Raw genomic sequence first — 25,438 nt, forward strand, 5'->3', positions numbered from 1 at the left:
AGTTTAGTGCCCTGTATATACTCTTTGTACATTCCATAGATATTGCCATTCAAAACACCTCTAACCGCATACCAGGAAACAGCTCTTACTGAGGCACCAGGCTGGGATCTGGTTCAGCAGGCAGCCAAACCGCCTGGTCACAAAGCTTTGACTGAAGGCTACTGAGACACTTTGACGATGCTCTTTCAAATCACTCATGAGAACAGCCACAACAGCAACTGCTATGAAATTAGGGATCAGGATAAAAAGGTAAAGGACCCCCAACAGTTAAGTTCAGTAGCAAACGTCTCTGGGTTCGTGGCGCTCATCTCGCTTTACTGGCCGAGAGAGCCAACGTTTGTCCGCAGACAGTTTTTCTGGGTCATGTGGCCAGCATGACTAAGCTGCTTCTGGAGAAACCAGAGCAGTGCATGGAAACGCTGTTTACCTTCCTGCTGGAGCGGTACCTATTTATCTACTTGCACTGGTGTGCTTTCAAACTGCTAGGTTGGCAGAAACTGGGACCGAGCAACGGGCCTCACCCCGTCGCGGGGATTCAAACCACCAACCTTTTGATTGGCAAGGCCTGGGCTCAGTGGTTTAGACCACAGCGCCACCCACGTCCCCGAGGGATCAGCACAGCAATAACCAATTGAATTAATTGCTTCTTTTTGTATCTCTTTGTTGCATTGCTTTAAGCCACCTTGAGGTCTGCTTTCTGAGAAAGGTGACCTAAAAATTAAATACAAAGTCCAACTGGATTTTCACAAGTAGAGTCTGTTAAGAATGACCCTAATTTTGGAGATGGGCTATCTTGGTGCCAGGTCTGGCTTGCACCACAAGCATCTCCCTAACTCCTTGGCTTTCTGAGCTTTGCTTTACAGGTGACTGTGTAAAGAGTGTGTGCCCTTTCAAGCACAAAGAGGGGATTCAAAATGTGGTACAGTGGTACCTCTGGTTACGAATTTAATTCATTCTGGAGGTCCGTTCTTAACCTGAAACCGTTCTTAACCTGAGGTTACAGGCTGAGGGAGCCGGCGTTTGTCTGCAGACAGTTTCTCCAGGTCCACCTAAACATTAGGAAGAACTTCCTGACAGTAAGAGCTGTTCGACAGTGGAATTTGCTGCCAAGGAGTGTGGTGGAGTCTCCTTCTTTGGAGGTCTTTAAGCAGAGGCTTGACAACCATGTCAGGAGTGCTCTGATGGTGTTTCCTGCTTGGCAGGGGGTTGGACTCGATGGCCCTTGTGGTCTCTTCCAGCTCTATGATTCTATGATTCTATGTGGCCAGCATGACTAAGCTGCCTCTGGAGCAACAGAAGACCGAAACCAGAGCAGCGCACGGAAACACAGTTTACCTTCCCACCGGAGAGGTACCTATTTATCTACTTGCACTTTTTGGCGTGCTTTTGAACTGCTAGGTTGGCAGGAGCAGGGACCGAGCAACGGGATTCGAACCGCTGACCTTTTATTGGCAAGCCCAAGGCTCAGTGGTTTAGACCACAGTGCCACCCACGTCCCTAATTTGTCATTGTTATAATGAGGCTATTAATGGACTGTATTTGAAAACTAATAAAAAATATTATTTAAAAAAGAGAGAATGCCGTCTTCTGCCCTGACAAGGGCTGTATGCCTTTCAAAAGATTCATGTTGGGCAGAAACTACTTGCATTTGGTGTTTCCTCTCACAGCATCTTAATGCTAATAAACTGTACTTGTTGCATTTCTGCCTGTCATACAGCTGTTAAAGGAGCAGACGCTTCCGTGGCAAGCCATTCTCTATGACCTTGGAAATTCCAGATAAAGCAAACTGTGGCCTCCGTGCCTCCTGCAAATGGGAATGGGCCCAGGCCAGTGACTCAGATGGCCTCAGGAATGCATGTGCATCCTAGCTGTTTTCCTCTGAACATCTGGAGAACATCCTCCTCCTGCCGTAACCATAGCTATACCTTCCCAGAGCATGTCAATTTTCACTGCGTGACAAAGTGGGGGGAGAAAGGCATGTGAACATCACACGTTTGAGATGAAAGAGGTCCTTTAGTGCAAGTATTTCTCTGGAAAATGCTGGTTATGTAGATGAGCAGCTTGCCAACCACAACATGCAGTTGGTTGGTAGAGCAATTCTGCCATAAACATGAGAGAAGATGGGCTTCTGATGCTTAAGGTCCACCTGAAGACCCTCCAAACAAAAGTTTCGCCAGCAGTGGTCTACCACCAAGTTGCTGCTTCCAAGGAAGCAATAGGTTCAGCAGAGGGTGAGTGGTCCATGGGAAGGGAGCCAGGATGAGCAACCACCTCCATAGTACATTTCTACAAGTTTGAGCTGTTATCTCCATGAATGCCCACTTGGCCATTTAGGATTGTTGTTGTTGTTGTTGTTTAGTCGTTTAGTCGTGTCCGACTCTTCGTGACCCCCTGGACCAGAGCACACCAGGCCCTCCTGTCTTCCACTGCCTCCCGCAGTTTGGTCAAACTCATGCTGGTAGCTTCGAGAACACTGTCCAACCATCTTGTCCTCTGTCGTCCCCTTCTCCTTGTGCCCTCCATCTTTCCCAACATTAGGGTCTTTTCCAGGAAGTCTTCTCTTCTCATGAGGTGGCCAAAGTATTGGAACCTCAGCTTCAGGATCTGTCCTTCCAGTGAGCACTCAGGGCTGATTTCCTTCAGAATGGATAGGTTTGATCTTCTTGCAGTCCATGGGACTCTCAAGAGTCTCCTCCAGCACCATAATTCAAAAGCATCAATTCTTCAGTGATCAGCCTTCTTTATGGTCCAGCTCTCACTTCCATACATCACTACTGGGAAAACCATAGCTTTAACTATATGTACCTTTGTTGACAAGGTGATGTCTCTGCTTTTTAAGATGCTGTCTAGATTTGTGATTGCTTTTCTTGGTCATTTAGGATTACATTTACCCAACTTTATCCAGACAGAATATAACCTATGGAGTAGAGAGCAGAGACAGTTGATTTTCCCTTCATCCCTTACTGCACTTCTTTCTTTTCAAGATCCCTTCTAGATACATTCGCAGATGGATATATTGTGATAATAGCATTTTCACTTTAGTTTCACTGGAAGGAACTGCTGTTGTTCTAGGCATCTCAAGGAAGCCGTTATTAAATGACATTTGTGTGAAGCAATTTAGTCCCCCTTGGTGGAATGAATTGTTCTGTCCATTTGATTGTGGCCCAGACTGAGATAATCTCCTTATATGCGCTGAAGAAAATTGGGCTGCTTTTTACCCAGAGGGCTTTGGATGCTTAAGATCCAAGGGATTAACTATAACAATATGGGGAATACATGACTTTGTATTCCCTTAAGTTTATTGACTAATCCAAAAACAACAAAAAACATGGAAAAGATGCAAGTGGACAGGGTAGAGGAGGGTGGGCATTGGCTGGAGTTGAAGCAATTTCATAGAATCGTAGAATTGGAAGGGAACCAAGGGTCATCCAGTCCAACCCCCTGCAATGCAGGAATTTCAGATAAAGCATCCATGACAGATGGCCATCCAACCTCTGCTGAAAAACCTCCAGGGGAGAATTTGTCCTTGAGGTCAAAGAGACTGGACAATGTGGTCCTTTGTGCACATGCACTTAAAGACATGGCATAATTAAATGGTCGGTCTGTGAACCCTTAGAAAAGGATGTTGTTTTTATATGCAACAACAGTGGCAAAAGTATTGTTGGCCCAGAAATGGAAGCAAGAAGAATTACCGACGAAAGAAGAATGGCAGACAAAATTAATGGACTACGCAGAATTAGATAAGATGACAGGAAGGATTCGTAACCTGCGAGACCAGAGATTCACAGAAGATTGGAATAAAAACATGAACTATGTGAAGAGCAACTGTAATCAACAAATTAGGCTAGTAGGACTACAGTAAGTTTTGTAAGGAGGAATATATGAAATATTGCAAAGAAGATAAAGAAGAGAGACGTTAGTTATGATACTTAAAAGTAGTAGTGAAAGTAAGAAATGTAAACTAAGTGGAAAAGATTGGAAAATTTCCAGATGTGATTGACGGAAGTAAAAAAAAAATTCTATAAGATATAAAAGTATGTTTTATAATTGTTGAAAATGATATGTTAAAACACACACACACACACACACACACACACACACATATATGAAAAAAGGATGCTGTGATTACTAAGACCTAGCATGGGTTTCTCAAAAACAAGCCATGCTATGTGAATCTCATCTCTTTTTTTGACAGAGTTACAAGTTAGGTGATCAGGGGAATGCTATGGACGTAGTGTACCTTGATTTCAGTAAGGTTCCCCCATGATAGTCTTGCAGAGAAGCTGGTAAAATATGGGCTGGAAGAGGTAACTGTTAGATGGATTTGTAGCTGGTTGATTGACAGAAACCAAGGAGTGCTCACTAACACTTCCTTGTCATCCCGGAAAAAAGTGACAAGTGGTCTGACGCACGGTTCTGTCGTGGGCCCGTTGTTGTTCAGCATCTTCCTAAATGACTTGGATGAAGGAATTGAGGGGATGCTCATCAAATTTGCAGATGACACCACATGGAAGACAGAATCGGGATTCAAAATGACATTGGAGAACTGGGCCTAAACTAACAGAATGAATTTCAATAAGGACAAGCGTAAGGTTCTACACTTAGGCAGAAAGAACAAACTGCACCCGTCAGCAGCACCAACTCCAGGGGCCCCCGGGGGCCCAGACACCCACATTTTTTTTGCTGTTGGTGCCTGGGCTTCGTTCGTGACTGCTGCATACTGCTGCCACTGTCCGCTGCCTTACTTCTGGCACTGGCCGGGGCTGCCGCCACAGGACCTCTGTTGGGGCCCGCTAAGGCCTCAGACATGGACGAGTCGACCTGAACATGATAAAAGTGGTTCTTTCTATGTACACAGGCACTGACTGTTTAGATATGTTCAAGCATACAAAGAATGAACAGTAATCATGCGCAGTACAGTGGTACCTCGGGTTAAGTACTTAATTCGTTCCGGAGGTCCGTTCTTAACCTGAAACTGTTCTTAACCTGAAGCACCACTTTAGCTAATGGGGCCTCCAGCTGCTGCCACGCCGCCCGAGCACAATTTCTGTTCTCATCCTGAAGCACTATTTCTGGGTTAGCGGAGTCTGCAACCTGAAGCATATGTAACCTGAAGCGTATGTAACCTGAGGTACCACTGTAGTTACTTTCAATGCATTGGTTACGGAACACCTTACTGCAGGGGTAGGCAACCTAAGGCCCATGGGCCACCAGTGGCCCAAAGGGGTCATTTAACTGGCCCACGAGCCCCCCCCCCCGAACTGAGCTGCCTGATCAGCAAGTCCCCACACTCTGCGCTAAACCGGCGCAGCACGGCTAGGGGACGCGCTTCCGCGGTGCTGGGAATCGCGTCTGCGCATGCTCAGATGCTAAAAATCTCGTCTGCACAGATGCAGACACTGGAAATCATGTCTGCGCAGATGCCGGAAATTGCAACTGCACACACGATCTGGCCCACGGAGAGATCTCCGCTGGAGTGAACCAGCCCAAGCGAGGTAAACCTTGCCAACTCCTGCCTTACTGTCTTGCAAACCAATTCAGTGGGGAAAAGCTACATGGTTCTTGCAAAGGCAGGAGAAGTTTGGGATAGGTCAAAGACCAAGTTCCCAGCTGTGAATAGAGTTTTCTGAGAGTTCAGCTCATCACTACTAATTCTGCAGTACAGTGGTACCTCGGGTTAAGTACTTAATTCGTTCTGGAGGTCTGTACTTAACCTGAAACTGTTCTTAACCTGAAGCACCACTTTAGCGAATGGGGCCTCCCGCTGCTGCCGCACCATCGGAGCACAATTTCTGTTCTCATCCTGAAGCACAGTTCTTAACCTGAAGCAATATTTCTGGGTTAGCGGAGTCTGTAACCTGAAGTGTATGTAACCTGAAGCGTATGTAACCCGAGGTACCACTGTAACTTCATTAGCCCAAACCTGCAAATATACTGACCTTTTCTCAACCCTACAAGTGGCTCTTCTGCAACCAGAGCAGACAAAAAGACATGGTGAGGAATGTGTGGATGTGAACCATTTGAAAATACGTTTAGGGTATATTTGGGTCCCCTCTCTTTCACATAGTCTGTCACTGAAAACAGTGTGAGGAACATGACTCACCCCTCCAAAATCAGTGCTCAGAAGTAATTCCAACTTTCTCAATATTAATCCGAAAATAAGAATTTTGCAAAGGCTCCCATCATGCCCATTGCCTAGATCCTCCTTGTTCATTAAAAAAGTTCTCCATCTCTCTGAAAACTAAACTGCTCTTGTGTAAATCCACCTACATGCTAACTAGCACAGCCCAGACAATCTCACAACTTTGGGAAGTCCATTAAGGTTTTCTTCAACATTGCATCAAAATTACCGGTGCATTTGGCTGCTGAGGTGTTCGGTTGCAATTGGCACACATTTCAGCAATGTATATATATTTTAAAATAAAAAGATCCTTCAGATACTGATGGAAGACACTCGCCTGAAGGACGAAGATGGGACCATGAGGAGCAAACTGAAAGCAGGAGAAACGAGACAAGAGGAATTGAAGAAGATACTTTTGCTGTTTCCCAAAGTGCCTGTGGCAGTCATCCTTAGGTCCTTAACCCAGCAGGGCCTTGGACCAACACCCAAGCTGTTCTTGAGGTTTGAAACAAACTCCAGTTGCACTCGAATGCATAGCAAAAGGCTTTTGCCAGCCTGTAGGAATTGCACAAAGGACCACTGAGAACCTGAATCCGACCTCTACCGCCCCTGCCCCTTCACTGCAGGTTCATTAAGGCTTTTTCCATAGAAAACAGGCTGCATTTTGGGGGCCGCTGAAGCGTTTGATATTTTCCACTCCGAGAGTCAAGGGCATTTACAGTCGGCGTCAGAATGTTCTGTCAGTCTGAGGGAAGCACTTTGAAGTGTTTGTGGTCTGGGCCACATCTGCAGGCAACATGTGCCTCTCCAGCAGTTGCTCTCTGCTGCCCAAGGATCTTACTCAGCTCACATTCCCAGAGTCATGTGACAAGGAACAACACTGCTTAACCCTTTCCTACGGCCGCAGCCAGCTTCCTCCGAGAACGCTGGGACCGTTGAGGCATGCAGAGGAGACCCAGAAGCAAAGGAGCCTTCTTCTTATGTTGCTGTTTCCATTCCTACCGCTGTATTTCCAAAGCTATGGAAACCAAGATGACTTCATGGATGGATGGCAGCTAACAGACTGAGGTTGAATCCTGACAAGACAGAAGTACTGTTTTGGGGGGACAGGGGGCGGGCGGGTGTGGGGGATTCCCTAGTCCTGAATGGGGTAACTGTGCCCCTGAAGGACCAGGTGCGCAGCCTGGGACTCATTTTGGACTCACGGCTGTCCATGGAGGCGCAGGTCAATTCTGTATCCAGGGCAGCTGTCTACCAGCTCCTTCTGGTACACAGGCTGAGAACCTACCTGCCTGCAGACTGCCTCGCCAGAGTGGTGCATGCTCTAGTTATCTCCCGCTTGGACTACTGCAACATGCTCTACGTGGGGCTACCTTTGAAGGTCACCCGGAAACTGCAGTTAATCCAGAATGCGGCAGCTAGACTGGTGACTGGGAGTGACCGCCGGGACCACATAACACCGGTTCTGAGAGATCTGCATATGCTCCCAGTACGTTTCCGAGCACAATTCAAAGTGTTGGTGCTGACCTTGAAAGCCCTAAACGGCCTCAGTCCAGTATACCTGAAGGAGCGTCTCCACCCCCATCGTTCTGCCCGGATACTGAGGTCCAGCGCCGAGGGCCTTCTGGCGGTTCCCTCATTGTGAGAAGTGAGGTTACAGGGAACTAGACAGAGGGGCTTCTCGGTAGTGGTGCCCACACTGTGGAACACCCTCCCTTCAGATGTGAAGGAAATAAGCAGCTATCCCATCTTTAAAAGACATCTGAAGGCAGCCCTGTTCAGGGAAGTTTTTAATATTTAACGCTGTATTGTTCTTAACACTTGATTGGGAGCCGCCCAGAGTAGCTGGGGAAACTCAGCCAGATGGGCGGGGTATAAATAATAAATTATTATTATTATTATTATTATTATTATTATTATTATTATTCACAGATGGCCTTAGCTTAACTTTACTAGCCTGAACTGAAATTTATCCAGTTAGTCAGCAGCCAGAATTCGAGGGCAAATCCAGAGGAGATCCCTGCCCCAAACAGTTTTGCACTTACTGTGCATGTGTGTGCTATGCACATGGCCATTACATCGCCACATGTTGGGGTGATAGTGAGCATGACAGCATTTGTAGCCGAGAGCATGCATGTGAATTTAGGACTGGGAATGAAAATGCACCGACGCTGCTCTGCCACGTGGAGCTCTGCCATGTCAAAGACGAGGCAGGCGCCTTTTAATGTTCCTTCCCCTTGCATGCTCAGAATTTCCGACGGGCTTTTGGCATGCGCTAACACACCCAAATGGCCTCAGGTATGATAATAATAATAATAATAATAATAATAATAATAATAATAAATGATATTCTTTATTACTTATTTTTCATTCTTTATTCTTTATACCCTGCCCATCTGGCTGGGTTTCCCCAGCCACTCTGGGTGACTCCCAATAGAATATTAATAATAATAAAAAAGTGATAAAACATCAAACTTTAAAAGCTTCCCTAAACAGGGTTGCCTTCAGATGTCTTCTAAAAGTCAGATAGTTGTTTATTTCCTTGACATCTGGTGGGAGGGCGTTCCACAGGGCGGGCGCCGCCACCAAGAAGGCCCTCTGCCTGGTTCCCTGTAACTTCACTTCTCGCAGTGAGGGAACCTCCAGAAGGCCCTCGGAGCGGGACCTCAGTGTCCGGGCTGAACAGGTATGTTCACATCATCACTTTCTCTGCATCCAGTGCAATATTACTGCTAGTTTAATGCATATTTCGTTTCCTAAAACCAGTTCCAATTTGACTAGAAAGACACATTCTCTTTGTACTTCAAAATGGGCATGCACAGACAACAGCATCATGAATAGTTGCTCAGAAGAGGGAGTCGCAGGGGCAGGAAAACCCAAAAGCTCTTGTGACCAGGTGGTGACATCACCTGTCATACAAACAGCACTGTGCAAATGCAGCTTGAACCCCAGTGAAGGGGGGACAGCAGGGGGACAGCCTCACTGCATTTTAAGCCGCCAGTGTGAACATACTATTTGACTGGAGGCAGCCAATTGTTTTCCAATATGTCTACAACAAAAGCATCGCTGCCTTTTAACGTGCACACTCATTTCTTCTTTTGCACCCCTCTAAACCTGGGAGGTTTATGAAGCTCTATGAAAATGTGTGAAGGGTGTTGCTTGTAGGATGGACATCCACAGTACAGGCAAGAACACCATTAAAAAAAGCTGTTGTGTAGCTCTGGCTCTGGCTATTGATAACCAGAAACACTCTTAGAGACACAGGAAAAGAAACAGCCTCTTGCCCTCTGCGACATTGAGGCAGGTCATCTGGAGAGCAAATACCAGCAATTCTTCATTCTAGATGCCAGAGGGAAGGGAGAGCTCTGAAATTTACTTCTCTGTGGGGCATGTCCCGCTAGGAACCGTGCCTTTCAGAGCACAACTGGAGAGCCAAACAACATGCAATGAAGTAACTTCATATCTCTATGTTACTGTATTTTAATATTTTGTTGGAAGCCACCCAGAGTGCCTGGGGAAGCCCAGCCAGATGGGCCGGGTTTAAATAATAATAATAATAATAATAATAATAATAATAATAATATATTTATACCCCGCCCATCTGGCTGAGTTTCCCCAAATGTTAAAAACAGTACAGCATTAAATATTAAAAACTTCCCTTCAGATGTCATTTAAAGATAGGATAGCTGCTTATTTCCTTCACATCTGGTAGGAGGGTGTTCCACAGGGTGGGCACCACTACCGAGAAGGCCCTCTGTCTGGATCCCTGTAACCTCACTTCTCGCAATGAGGGAACTGCCAGAAGGCCCTCGGCGCTGGACCTCGGTGTCCGGGCTGAATGATGGGGGTGGAGACGCTCCTTCAGGTATACTGGACTGAGGCTGTTTAGGGCTTTAAAGGTCAGCACCAACACTTCTTCTTCTTCTTCTTCTTCTTCTTCTTCTTCTTCTTCTTATTATTATTATTATGTTATACTGGATACGGGGAATGGCAGGAGAACCATCACGCTCAGGACTGTGAAGAAGGAGGAGAACAATAGTCTGATCCTGCCTTAAACAACAACAACAAAAATTCAACATTATTAACAACAACAATGGGGACGCAGGTGGCGCTGTGGGCTAAACCACAGAGCCAAGGACTTGCCAATCGGAAGGTCAGCAGTTCGAATCCCCGTGACAGGGTGAGCTCCTGTTGCTCGGTCCCTGCTCCTGCCCACCTAGCAGTTCAAAAGTACGTCAAAGTGCAAGAAGATAAATAGGTACCGCTCCAGCGGTAAGGTAAACGGCGTTTCCGTGCGCTGCTCTGGTTCGCCAGAAGCGGCTTAGTCATGCTGGCCACATGACCCGGAAGCTGTACGCCGGCTCCCTTGACCAATAAAGCGAGATGAGCGCCGCAACCCCAGAGTCGGTCACGACTGGACCTAATGGTCAGGGGTCCCTTTACCTTTTTAACAACAACAACAATTTTATTATTTATACCCTGCCCATCTGGCTGAGTTACCCAAGCCACTCTGGGTGGGGGCCCTAAGATGCACTGTGGTCTCATCCCATTACACTTTGACACCCCCTCCCCTTATTTTTATTGTTATTAACACAGCTGCCTGGCAACCCAGCAACCTGGTCCCTGTCTCCCAGCTGATGTCACAATAGGCAGGTTTGCAAGCGAACATCATATTGCCCTGAGAAAGGGATGTCTGTCAGTTTGATGGTGATACACTTGCCAAGGCCCGTGGTGCCCATAAGCGATAATGAGCAGGAACTGTGAAGGTAAGAGGAGTTTAGATGCCAGATTCTTGAACTGGGGGGGGGGGGGACCACATTTATTGGGAATGGAAAACCAGGAGAGGGTTGTGTGTCACAGGATTGTGCCTTGACTTCAAGGGGAACGCTGGGGAGATGGGTTTTGCTCATGCTCAAGTGCTAAGAGATTGCCACACTGGTTTTCCCACATATTGGAGGACAGGAAGGCCTTGGGAATTGCATAAATGAATCCTGCTATTTCCTACCAACCAATCCCATTTTAAAAAATATGAAACAAATCTCACACCCAACCAATTAATTAATCCTGTGTTTTTCAATGGAAATTTTAGGGCCAGAGTCAATTGAATGGTCATGCTACCTGCACAATGATTCCCACTAGCGTTCTCCTCTCCTTCCCACACCCAACTGCCATTTGCTCCAGTTGAGTGCTAAAGAGCAGCTTTCCCAGGGGATGGGGAGCAGCCAGGTGAAGTGGAAGTGCAGAGAAGCTCCCCGCTACCTCTTCCCCATTTTGAAGTGGGTGAAAAGAGCTCAGAAACGGTCCTTGCCAATTCAGTACAGTCCTAATAGTTTTTTAAAATTAAATTTGAAAATGGAAAGCGTAATGCCGGTGGTCAACAAAAGAGGTTGAAAGACTCTCTCAAGGCAAATCTAAAAAAACTGTAGTATAAACGCCAACACCTGGGAAACACTGGCCTGCGAGCGCTCCAATTGGAGAACAGCCTTTACCAAAGGTGTCATAGGCTTTGAAGACACTCAAACTCAGGACGCAAGGGAGTAACGTGCTAAGAGGAAGGCACACTTGGCAAACCCTCACTGTGATCAACTCCTGCCCAGAAACCTATGTCCCCACTGTGGAAGGACGTGTGGATCCAGAATTGGCCTCCACAGTCACTTACGGACTCACCGTTATGACCCTGTTCATGGAAGACCATCTTACTTGGCTATGAGGGATCGCCAAAGAAGAGTAGTTTAGGGATTTCATTCATGTAATTGAATTTCAGGACTTAATTTGAGCCAAGTTTGCCAATACTGCTCTGTCCTAAAACATAGGAAGTAGCCAAACTTGAATGCTCCATTTATTCGCCACCACTGTTCACACATCTAAAAACATGTGTCAGAATCCATGGGTACGCAGACAGGCTTGGGCCTTCTGCAATGTTTCCCTGTCCATTAAGTCTTTCATATTTGGTCTTTATGATTGCAGTTCCTCTGTTGGCCAATATCCCAGACCACAATACTCCACCAAACATACCCCCAGTGAGGCAATCCTGTTTTCTTTTTCTCATTTCTCTGACAGCCAGCAGAGTGTGTGACTCACAAACGGAACTGGATTTACCCCTTTGATGATTCATTCCTTTTGGGGAAGAAATTGTGTTTCTATGGAGGGCCTTGATCCAGCATCCCCTTTCTGGCGTTGTTAGCGTCAAGAAGGCGCCCTCAGAGGTCAGACTGTTGGCAGCACAAACGGATCGAACTTACCGTTTGTTATGATTCATCCACCCCCTTAAACATAAAATAAGGAGTTTTACTGGAAAGCTCAACACTGCTAAGAAAGGGCAGTTTTTCAAAATTCTAAAAATACTAACTGCACCATCCAGGGTCCTCTTCTTGCTGCTGGATTCTGGTCCTGGAAAACAGGATTGTTTTATTTGTTCTGTGCATTTCACGGGTATTTTTATTACGGATGTTTCACCTCTGGTGCCCTACGAACAGGTAAGGACAGTCTAGTCTTTATAGACAAGACAATGGCTACTTTCTCTCCTTGGAACTTTCTGGTGCTTTTTCCACCACAGTGTGAACCCTACCAATCCCTCTGGCAGCATAAGAGAATGCCTTCCTGGCTTGGTCTATGTTAAGTTGTGGGTGAACATATCAGATGACACAGCGATTCTTCAAACAGCTCTTCTTTATTCAGAGGCCACAACAGAACTGAAATGAAGGGCTCAGTCAGCCTGCTTATATAGAGCTCCAGTACAATGTTACTGTAGCAACTTTCTAAAACTATCCAATCACTGAACGTCACTTTCGATCCTTCATTTGCATAACTATCTACAGTATCCATCCAATCACTGAACGTCACTTTCGATCCTTCATTTGCATAACTATCTACAGTATCCCCCTGCTGGCCCAGGGTAAGAACTTCAGTACATAACAGTCTATATACAGGTAACTCACTCATTTAAGATTTTTTTATTTATGATGTAAAAATGGCATGCATGGGTGGTGGGGGGAGGATAAAACTGTGAAAATGTGAGGGAGGTGGTGGTAGAGCAGGAGAAAACAGGCAGCAGCCCAAGAAGTGAAGAAGAAGAAGAAGAAGAAGAAGAAGAAGAAGAAGAAGAAGAAGAAGAGTTGTTGTTTGGATTTGATATCCCGCTTTATCACTACCCGAAGGAGTCTCAAAGCTGCTAACATTCTCCTTTCCCTCCCTCCCCCACAACAAACACTCTGTGAGGTGAGTGGGGCTGAGAGACTTCAAAGAAGTGTAACTAGCCCAAGGTTACCCAGCAGCTGCATGTGGAGGAGTAGGGACGCGAACCCAGTTCACCAGATTACGAGTCTATCGCTCTTAACCACTACACCACACTGGCTCTCAAGCCTTCCTGAGAGTGTTTAGGTGAGGAAGAGGCAGTTGGTGAGGACAATTGGAGGAGGCAGAGAGATTTGTAGAGTGGAAGAGCTCATTGAGGGCCAACAGACTGTTGAAGCATTGGAGGGACTGGTTAGATCAGGTTCAGGATGCAAGGATTGACGGTGCTGGCATGAGCCAGCAAGCTAGAACAACTCCTCCAAGTCGCATAGCACGCAAACGATCCGTTTGCAGACTTTGAACCCCTCCATAGAACGCAGCCTCAAGATCATCCATGGGATTGCAGACACCCCGAGACGTATCATGAAATATATAAGGAGCTCAAGAGGCAACAGCATCTGCCAACCACTGTATTCCTCACCAAGAAAACCACCAGCAGCAGGCATTAGTTGTTCCCCACCTCTGGATCTGAACCACAGCCAAGCACTTCTTCCAGCTACTGGTCAACCCCGCCGGTCTCTATATCATCTGAAGCATCATCCAGTGAGGGAGAGGAGGAGAAAGAGGAGGAAAACTAAGAGCCGCATTCATCTGCAATTTTCTACGTGGTTTTTAAATGGTATTCTAGGGGTCAGTCCGACTTTATGCGATTTTGCTTATATGCATGGTGGCCAGAACCTAACCACCACTGTCAGGGACTGGGCAGAAGAGGGATGGTGGAGAGCACCTCCCCAGCCTGAGCCTTCCAGAGAAGAAGAAGACAGTTCAGAATTACAACAGGGGTTTGAGGGAGGTCACAGCTCAGGGGAAGATGAGGGGGAAAGTTGGGAAATAATGGGAGAGGAGGAGGAGGAGGAGGCAGAGCTGGAGCAGCTGGCTGACACTTTATCACTAGAAAGCCTTCCAAACCCTCCATCTCCCAGAACCTGGCGAGCCTTGAAAGTAGGAGAGCAAAGAGCTCAAAGACAGAGGGCACCCGTAGAATAGCAGCACCCGTAGAAGTGACGAATGTGGGATAGATGGGAGTGGGGGTGGAGATTCACTCGGGACAATGCCATTATCCAAAAGGCTGCATTCTCAAGCCTCTCTCTGTAAATATTGAACAAAAAGCAGATTGTAAGGACTTTTCCTTGTCTTCTCCGTTCCTGGAGGTTGGTTCCTCTGCTGCCTGACACTCATATCAGATGCGAGTTACCTTTATTAGAACAGAATTACACAAATCCATAGCTAAAACTATATAGACCTTTCCAGACAAACAAAGCCATTGTTGGCCTTAACCTGTAGCACCAGTCCCATTATCGTGGAATACCTAAAGGGGAATACCCTTGTTGCAGTGGGTGGTTGCTTTGGCAAGGTATATGTGCAAATATTGTTGCATACTCCAAGACTAGCTGGGAAACGGGCATATCAGATTGCAGCCTGAATCATATCCTGTTAGCTCATCCCCGCTTCCCTTACTGGTGGAAAGTTCCAGGACAGTATTGCTGGGGTTCTTCCATTTGAAGCAATTTAAACTTAGGATGTCTTTGTAACGTTTGGCTTATTTGCAAATATACAAAGCAGAGTGAAAGTTGGACCACATACACTCTGCAGTAGGTAGCAAATCTGTTGACCCATAATAATGAAATGTGTAAAGATGCTTGAGGAATTCAGCCTCTTTGAATTCAAACATGAACCATCCTCTCAGACTAATTTGTGGTTGAGAACTTAATTATCCGTTGGCATTCACACTTCCATTGACAGTTCTTCCACTGACAGTTCTCAACTGAAAAAAAACACATGAAAAGGCACTTGCTTTTTTCTTTTCAACGTAAATACTTTTAGAAGTGCATATTTTGAGAGAAAATACACTTAAAATTCATATTAACATACATATTTAAATATACATTTTCATGTATATGAAGATGGGCAGAAAGAGAGTGAGCAGACTTAAAAGCGACATGGATCAAAAATCCCCAAAACCGTGTTTCCTGCTTACAATGTAAACCTTCTGTGAATTGATGTTTAGGGAATACATCAACATAAAATTTCCATGCTTTTTTATGCATGACTAAAGTCATGAGTGTCTTAATTTTTTTCCTGTTTAAAAAGTGACCCCTCCCCCATCCTGGAATCTATTTTACACTCCTAAGTACAGTACGCGGGTGGTGCCGTGGGTTAAACCATAGAGCCTAGGACTTGCTGATCAGAAGGTCAGCGGTTTGAATCCCCGCAATGGGGTGAGCTCCCGTTTCTCAGTCCCTGTTCCTGCCAACCTAGCAGTTCGAAAGCACGTCAAAGTGCAAGTAGATAAATAGGTACCGCTCCAGTGGGAAGGTAAACGGCGTTTCCGTGTGCTGCTCTGGTTCGCCAGAAGCGGCTTAGTCATACTGGCCACATGACCCGGAAGCTGTACGCCGGCTGCCTCGGCCAATAAAGCGAGATGAGCACCGCAACCCCAGAGTCGGTCACGACTGGACCTAATGGTCAGGGGTCCCTTTACCTTTAAGTACAGTACAGTTCAGCGCTAACCTTGGTCAAATAGTGGTGGTGGTGCTCAGTGGGATCTGAATAGAAAAAGCACCCAACTTTTCATACATCAACGACAACTCCAGTTCTAGCTTTCTGCTATTTGGGTGCAGGGGCATGTTGGCTTGTTGCCGTCAAAATGAGCTCACTTTGAAACTCCAGTTCCTTGTTTGATCTCTTATTTGTGTTGCTTGACTACTGTCAGTCCTAGCAGGGCTGTCTTTACCCAGGAGTACAAGGGGTGCGGGGCACCCAGGCGCCAAATTCTGGGGGGCGCCAGGCACCTGCCGCTGAAGCTGCCTAAGCTCTTAACCAGGAGTAAGCAAACTAAGGCCCGGGGGCCGGATCTGGCCCAATCGCCTTCTAAATCCGGCCTGCAGACGGTCTGGGAATCAGCATGTTTTTACATGAGTAGACTGTGTGCTTTTATTTAAAATGCATCTCTGGGTTATTTGTGGGGCATAGGAATTTGTTCATTTTTTTTCTTCAAATATAGTCCAGCCCCCCACAAGGTCTGAGGGACAGTGGGCTGGCCCCCTGCTGAAAAAGTTTGCTGACCCCTGCTCTTAACTATCTACCTGTTATGAAATAAGAAATAGTTTTTATCAAGCTAGAAAAACAAAATACATATATACCTATGTATTACCAAAACGTATACCTACTGTTTCACTAAAGGACTTTTGACTTTGTGCGCTCATTTACCAAAGACGCACTGTACCAGCGATGGCACTTGTCATTTACAACAGTGGCGCTTGTCATTCACAATGGCGCCGAGCACGCAAAATTAACTCTTACATCAAAATATTATATTGCATATTGTATTGAGCTGCTATGCGGCAGCGGGGTCAGTGACACCCTTGACACGACTGATGTTTCTCCTAAGTAGGTGCCTAAACAATACTTGTAAGTTTAAGTGTAGTGGTGTTGTATACTTAAGTATAAGTGTATTGTAAATAAATGAGCAAATAAAAAAGTTTGTTTCTTTTTCCTCCCTTCTTTCGTAGACAAGAGATAAGGCGTAAGCGTGGTGTCTGACATAAGCATAATAAAAGTTAATTGGGGGGCTAAACTAAATTTGGGGGCGCTGGGTGGATCTTTGCACCCAGCGGCGCATATGCGAAAGACAGATGTTTGTGTGGATGCCTGATTATCGTCTTCCAAAGCAACTACTCTATTCCGAACTGGAATGGAAAGCATAATGCTGGTGGCCAACAAAAGAGGTTTAAGGACTCTCTCAAGGCAAATCTTTAAAAATGTAGTATAAACACTGACAACTGGGAAGCACTTGTCTGTGAGTGCTCCAGTTGGAGAACAGCCTTTACAAAAGGTGTCATGGGCTTTGAAGACACTCAAACTCAGGACGCAAGGGAGAAACGCGCTAAGAGGAAGGCATGCTTGGCAAACCCTCACCGTGATCAACTCCCACCCAGAAACCTATGTCCCCACTGTGGAAGGACATGTGGATCCAGAATTGGCCTCCACAGTCACTTACAGACTCACTGTTAAGACCATGTTCATGGAAGACAATCTTACTCAGCTACGAGGGATTGCCAAAGAAGAAAAAGACCTGGATCCCAGTGGCAGCAATGCTTATACTATAGCAATGATTTGAGGGGGACTTCTCTGAAGTTTCTCGTTTGAGAACTCGCTTGGCTGGGGTGGGAGAGAAGCAGAGGGAGAAAAATCACATCTGGCTGGCTCTTATCCCAGATAAATTCTCTCCCCTTCATTCATGTTTCCTGTGGCTTCGGGACAATCAAACTAAGGAATGTTTCCATGAACGTACCTTTCAGAAGGCACAGTATGTGAGCGATATGCCCCAAGAGCACCCCACTGCTTCTTCCTTTCCTCGGCTTCTACGCTCTGCAAGGCTTTCTCCAGCAATTACGTAAAACACTGTCAACATCCTGGCAAGCCTCAGCCCCTGGCAAGATCAAAGGCCCTGATGTGCCAGTCCTTGAAAGTGAGGAAAAACAAGAAGCACGGTTATCTATCTAGGAGTGCCAACCTTCACACACAGCTCTGCAACTTAAAAGACTGAAAGGAGAGCCGTATTGTGAAGAAGAATATATTCTTAATATGGCTGTTCAGTATTATTATTTGCTAATAATAATAATAATAATAATAATAATAATAATAACTTTATTATTTATGCCCCGCCCATCTGGCTGGGTTTTCCCAGTCACTCTGGGTGGCTTACAACACATAAAAAAATTGTAAAACATTAGACATTAAAAATTTTCCAATACAGGGTTGCCTCCAGATGTCTTCTAAAAGTCAGGTAGTTGTTTATTTCCTTGACATCTGATGGGAGGGCATTCCACAGGGCGGGCGCCACTACTGAGAAGGCCCTCTGCCTGGTTCCCTGTAACTTCACCTCTTATAGTGAGGGAACCGCCAGAAGGCCCTCGGAGCTGGACCTCAGTGTCCAGGCTGAACAATGTGGAGATGCTCCTTCAGGTATACTGGGCCGAGGCCATTTAGGGCTTTAAAGGTCAGCACCAACACTTTGAATTGTGCTCGGAAACATACTGGGAGCCAATGTAGGTCTTTCAGGACCGGTGTTATATGGTCCCAGCGGCCACTCCCAGTCACCAGTCTAGCTGCCACATTCTGGATTAGTTGTAGTTTCCGGGTCACCTTCAAAGGTAGCCCCACATAGAGCGCATTGCAGTAGTCCAAGCGAGAGATAACCAGAGCATGCACCACTCTGCCCAGACAGTCTGCGAGCAGGTAGGGTCTTAGCCTGCATACCAGATGGATGCTAGTAGACAGAAAAGCAGGGAGAGGAGTTAAATGTTCACATTTGATACCAGAAGGACAAATCATTGCAGTTTAATCCTTGTGGACAGCCTTATTCCCCCACCCCAAGGTGTAATGGGACAGCAGATCACAGCTTGGGGAGCAGCTATAGTTGAGACAGCACATACTTTGAATGCAGAAGATCCAGGTTACAGGTTGTTGTTGTTTAGTTGTTTAGTCATTTAGTCGTGTCCGACTCTTCGTGACCCCATGGACCAGAGCACGCCAGGCACTTCTGTCTTCCACTGCCTCCCGCAGTTTGGTCAAACTCATGCTGGTAGCTTCGAGAACACTATCCAACCATCTCGTCCTCTGTTGTCCCCTTCTCCTTGTTTCCCAACATCAGGGTCTTTTCCAGGGAGTCTTCTCTTCTCATGAGGTGGCTGAAGTACTGGAGCCTCAGCTTCAGGATCTGTCCTTCCAGTGAGCACTCAGGGCTGATTTCCTTCAGAATGGATAGGTTTAATCTTCTTGCAGTCCATGGGACTCTCAAGAGTCTCCTCCAGCACCATAATTCAAAAGCATCAATTCTTCGGTGATCAGCCTTCTTTATGGTCCAGCTTTCACTTCCATACATCACTAATGGGAAAACCATAGCTTTTGCTATACGGACCTTTGTTGGCAAGGTGGTGTCTCTAGGTTACAGGTACCTGACAGGATTAGGAGAGGCCAGGCATATAATATCTGTGGAGCATGCACATTGAACACCCCCTATGCAGTCCATCCAAATGCCAAAACAGATCTGCCTACACAACACTGTTTCTTTCCCTATTTTTATGCGAATGATTATTTGCTCATAAATGCCAGCAGGGTATAAAAATAACCATTGCCAACTAAGCCTACGAGGGCTGATTTTTTATTTATTTTTTGCACGTGCAGCCATGCTACATTTATTCCCCACAAAAAAAATATTATTTTACTCTAATTGGAACCCTGTTTCTCATCTGTGACTAAGCCCTTCTAATTTTTAGCACCGAATAGTTCAAATTCTGGCATAGGATAAAGGATACCATTTCAGTGCATTATGCCTCCAGAAGAAAATGGGTTCCCTTTTTTGTTCATTTTAAATCAATGGTAAAACAATAATAAAACAGCAGCCAAGGCGACATTTTTCCACCTTCGCCGCATCAAGCATTTGGTCCCTTACTTTTCCCGCCCCGACCTGGCCACAGTGATCCATGCAACGGTCACCTCCAGGCTTGACTACTGTAATTCGCTCTATGCGGGGCTGCCCTTGAAGCTGTCCCAGAAACGCCAGTGGGTGCAGAATGCTGCAGCGAGGCTCCTCACGGGGTCTCTGCCATGGGAGCATATTCCCCAGTGCTTTACCAGTTGCACTGGCTCCCGGTGGAGTACAGGGTCAGATTTAAGGTGCTGGTTTTGACTTTTAAAGCCCTTCACGGCCTAGGACCCTCATACCTACGGGACCGCCTCTCCCGTTATGCCCCACGGAGGACCTTAAGGTCCATAAATAGCAGCACCCTAGAGGTCCCAGGCCCTAAGGAAGTTAGATTAGCCTCAACCAGAGCCAGGGCCTTCTCAACACTGGCTCTGGCTTGGTGGAATGCTCTGTCTTATGAGACCAGGGCCCTGCGGGATCTGATCTCTTTCCGCAGGGCCTGTAAGACAGAGTTGTTCCACCTGGCCTTTGGCTCAGAATCAGTTTGATTCCCTCCCCCTCTTTCTTTTTCCTTTCTCCTCCTATGAAGAGATTGCTCCCTAATTGTTTTAATGTTGTATCTTAATTCTTTTAAATTGTATTTTAATCAACTTGTTTTTATTATTGGTTGTTAGCCGCCCTGAGCCCGGTCTTGGCTGGGGAGGGCAGGGTATAAATAAAAATTTATTATTATTATTATTATTATTATTATTATTATTAGGCAGAGGCATTAAGGTAAAACATTGTGGTGAAGTCAACTGACAAAGTCACCTTGGTGGGATATGGAGATGAACGCCAAATTCACACACCAAGAGGCCCAATTTACACATTTAGGGTTCATCTAGACAGTGTAAAAAATGGAAGCACCAGGGTAGCGTAAGTAAAGGTAAAGGACCCCTGGATGGTTAAGTCCAGTCAAAGGTGACTATGGGATTGTGGCGCTCATCTTGCTTCAGACCGAGGGAGCCGGGGTTTGTCCACAGACAGTTTTCTGGGTCATGTGGCCAGCAGGACCAAACCGCTTCTGGCACATCAGAATACCGTGATGGAAACCAGAGTGCACAGAAATGCTGTTTACCCTCCTGCCACTGTGGTGCCTATTTATCTACTTGCACTGGCGTGCTTTCGAACTACTAGGTAGGCAAGAGCTGGGACAGAGCAACAGGAGCTCAGTCGCGGGGATTCGAACCGCCAAGCTTCTGATCGGCAAGCCCAAGAGGCTCCTTGGTTTAGACCACAGCGCCACCCGCGTCCCATAAGTGCGTAAGTGGACAGTGCTGGACTTGGATGTTGGAAATCTGGATAACCCTGGGCTAGTATCTCTCCGTCTTACCTCAAAAGGCTGTTATGATGCCAGAGTGGGACACCCCAAGTGTACTGCCTAATAATGTAGTTCTGCCAGTGCCACCAGACTGGTGAGCCCATCTAAATGGTTTTCACTTTCTGGTACCAGAAATCTCCTGGTTGCGGGGACAGCTGCCATTTGTATGTGACGTTTTCCATCACCCCAGGTTCACACTGCAGTTTTAACTGGGACCCCATGCGATGCTACAGCCATTTTCACAAGACTGTGAACAACTATGGACCAAGACTTCCAGGAAATAGACCTGAAATAGACCAGAAACAAGGATGAGATTTTGCTCTGCTGATGAGGAAAATGGAAGGTTCCTCGCATTTATATCAGGTCAGTGCAGAGGTCTCATACAGCTCACGGTTCCAAGAGATGAGAATGGACATCTTTATTCACTTCTATGCCCAAAAAGAGGTCTCTCGGTATATTAGGGACTCACCAACATTCGTCAAAAAACTACATTTTGAATGTGTTATGAACATACAACGCCAGATGGCGCCAGAGAGCAAAAAAATTTTCTATGAGGTTTTCACATAGCGTTTTCTCTCTCTTTTGTTATAACAATTTAATTTCTGGCTTATTTGTAGCTTTTTTCGCCCTGTGTGTAGATCCACCCACAGTCAAACAGATCGCTCGGGGAAGTCCCTACCTCAGACTATACAGATTCTGTTTCTAATCCTAGATCCCATGACACCTCAAGGCGAAACCGTACACCACAAACAGAATTCAGTATAATTTTTACCTGCTCAATTTTTTTTAAAATGAAAAGCAGTCACTGCTAGGGTTGCCATATTCCCAAAACTGAAAATCTGGACAAAGTTGGGCTTTTTTTTTTACTTTTGCTTTTTTCTTTTTTAGTTGTTGAGTTTTTTCTATGGATTTTTTTTAAAAAATAAAAAAACTACCTCCCCCCACCCCAATACCATACGTCCAGGTTTTCCCGGACATTTTGCAGATTTGGCAAAAATCTGCCCAGACGTCATTCTGCTGCCCAAATCCTGGTTGTGTCTGGGGAAATCCAGATGTATGCAGCCCTAGTACTCAGAAATCAAAGAATAGTCAGTGAACTGCCCTCTTTTCGGTGAACCGCCCTGAGACCTCTGTGTATAGAGTGCTTTGTAAATTCAGTAAATAATAGTAGTACAATTAAACTGCCCTCAACTTTTCCCCCTGCCCCCCCTTTCCCCTCTCAAAACTGCTGTCCTCAAACTGCTTTTCTCCCCATGCGGGTAAATGCACAGAAACCGATATGTTTTCCTCTCTGAGGGAAAAAGCAGCATTAAGTGACAGCTTTAAGAGACTCTCTTGGTTGTGAGTCGTGGAAGACCTGCTCCCTGCTTTGGTGGCCCGGAAGACAAGGCCTTGACTGACTTCAGTCACAAAACCCGAGGCTGCTGTTTAGGGGTTTGTGTCGTTATTGATATTCACTTTTTACATCTTTATTTTTATTATGATTTAATGCTCTAATGGTTAATTTGGTTGTGTATTTTTTTTTTATGCGTTTTATTATTGTGTGTGACCATTTTTATTATATTTATTTGTAATTATGTTGTGTGTTTTTTTCATGTTGTAAGCTGCCTCGAGTGTGGCATGAACTATGGAAAGGCGGCATACAAGTAAAATGATTTATGATTTATGCATTCTGTATAATGATAGGTAAATGGTCAGCAGGGAAAGGGTTAAGCACCCCCTCCCCACCCCCTCTTTTTTCCTTCCTGATTGCAACAGCTGTTTTTCATATTAAACAAGCAAACAAAAAATATGACTTTTTTTTTGAAGAACATTTGTTGACAGCCTAATCAGCAAAAGTCCTCTGGGCAGTTGCAACAGAGTAAAAAAAATATACAATTAAAACGTTACAATATTAAAACATTAATTAAAACGTTAAAACTCAATCCATTTCCTGCCTAAAAACCAGTGTATGCAGCTAAGAGCTTTTAAAATGCAGCTTAGACAATATGTCCCAAGAGCAAAAAAAAAACCCCATAGTTTTAAAAGATAAGGTAAAGGTAAAGGGACCCTGACCATTAGGTCCAGTCGTGGCCGACTCTGGGGTTGCGGCGCTCATCTCGCTTTATTGGCCAAGGGAGCCGGCGTACAGCTTCCGGGTCATGTGGCCAGCATGACTAAGTTGCTTCTGGCGAACCAGAACAACACACGGAAAAGCCGTTTACCTTCCCGCCGGAGCGGTACCTATTTATCTACTTGCACTTTGACGTGCTTTTGAACTGCTAGGTTGGCAGGAGCAGGGACCGAGCAATGGGAGCTCACCCCGTCGCGGGGATTCGAACCGCCGACCTTCTGATTGGCAAGTCCTAGGCTCTGTGATTTAACCCACAGCGCCACCCGCGTCCCTTAGTTTTAAAAGGTAGGGCAGAATAAAAATCAGAGAAAGCTACATCGAGCTATGCCTAACATGTAGTCGGGTCTTTAATCCCAAATGTTAATACATCAAAATTCCATGCATGCTAGCAAAAGTTATATAGAAATAGTAGAGCAAGGAGCTCCAACCTTTGGTGGAAATCCATCCACTACCAAAAAGTAACGCAAAACAACCAGCTGAAAAAACACACCCACCAATTGGTTCAAATATGACACACAGTAACATTACAATTCACTATAAAGTTTCCAGAGACACGAGAAGCTTGCTTTTGGCATTGTAGATCAAATACTGAAAGGCTAAGGTTAAAGCTTACTAGGAAATGATATATAATGAGCTGAAAAAGATGTTTAAAATAACATTTGTAAAAAAAAACCAGAAACCTTTCTCTTGGGAATTATAGGGATAGAAACGTATAGAAACGTATTCATGTAGGCTACTACAGAGGCAAGAATGTTCCTCGCCCGAAAATGGAAAGAAACAGAAGTCCCAGCAAAGGAAGAATGAATGCAAAAACTATGGAACATGCAGAAATGGTGAAACTTACCGGAAATCAAGACAACAAGATTTTTTTAATAAAAGAATGGAAATGGTTTATTGAATATTTACAAATAAATTGTAAACAGATGAGAACATTGGCAGGGTTATTGCAACAACCTGCAGTTTTATAAGAGTATATATTTAAAGGTGGCACTGTGGTCTAAACCACTGAGCCTCTTGGGCTTGCTGATCAGAACGTTGGCGGTTTGAATCCCTGCGACGGGATGAGCTCCCATTGCTCTGTCCCAGCTCCTGCAAACCTAGCAGTTCGGAAGCACGGCCAAGTGCAAGTAGATAAATAGGTACCACTCCAGTGGGAAGGTAAACAGCATTTTCATGCACTGGTTTCAGTGTTCCATTGCGCCAGAAGCGGTTTAGTCATGCTGGCCACATGACCCGGGAAAACTTTCTGCGGAAAAACGTCGGCTCCCTTGGCCTGTAAAGTGAGATGAGCACCGCAACCCCAGAATCGTCTGAAATCTGGACTTAAGTGTCCAGGGTCCTTTACCTTTACCTATATTTAAAGTAGATAAATAAATGAGAGCAAATTAAGTTAATTTGGATGTGCAGAAGATATTAAAAATAAATTTAAGGAATCGCAGAAAGAGGAGGAAGGAAGTCGAGTTTTGAAATGTTAAAATGATTGTAAAATCAGCGAAATGTATAAACCTGGAAAGTGTAAATAAAAAGTTTAAAATAAAATAAAAATAAAGAACATCTCTAGCACTGAATACAAAATGCTGATTTCTCTCTCTCTTTCGAATTCTGGTTCTGGGGAGACTCTTGAGAGTCCCATGGACTGCAAGAAGATCAAACCTATCCATTCTTAAGGAAATCAGCCCTGAGTGCTCACTGGAAGGACAGATCCTGAACCTGAGGCTCCAATACTTTGGCCACCTCATGAGAAGAGAAGACTCCCTGGAAAAGACCCCTGATGTTGGAAAAGATGGAGGGTACAAGGAGAAGGGGACGACAGAGGACGAGATGGTTGGACAGTGTTCTCGAAGCTACCAGCATGAGTTTGACCAAACTGTGGGAAGCAGTGGAAGACAGGAGTGCCTGGCGTGCTCTGGTCCATGGGGTCAAGAAGAGTCAGACACAACTAAATAACTAAACAACAACAACAAGGCTCTCATGGTGACATGATAGTATCCTTCACTGCACCTGAGGCAGAAGGCCAGACCAGGGGTCCCAGGACATACCATGGGACAAAACAGGATTAGCTGAGATTCCCTGCTATGGCCCACACAAAATGGGAACAGACCAAATGTTGGAAGGATGGCA

General features: G+C 45.5%; 1 long non-coding RNA gene across 1 annotated transcript; it reads left to right on the top strand.

Moving 5' to 3' along the window:
* Positions 1-12,682: 12,682 nt before the first annotated feature.
* LOC308480667 lies at positions 12,683-24,843 on the top strand. Its single transcript, XR_013988208.1, has 2 exons — positions 12,683-13,050; positions 24,018-24,843. It is a non-coding gene; the product is annotated as an uncharacterized lncRNA (long non-coding RNA).
* Positions 24,844-25,438: the final 595 nt, after the last annotated feature.

Source organism: Podarcis pityusensis (genome assembly GCF_964106645.2).
Source record: "Podarcis pityusensis genome assembly, chromosome: 6".
In the NCBI taxonomy this organism is placed as follows: Eukaryota; Metazoa; Chordata; class Lepidosauria; order Squamata; family Lacertidae; genus Podarcis; species Podarcis pityusensis.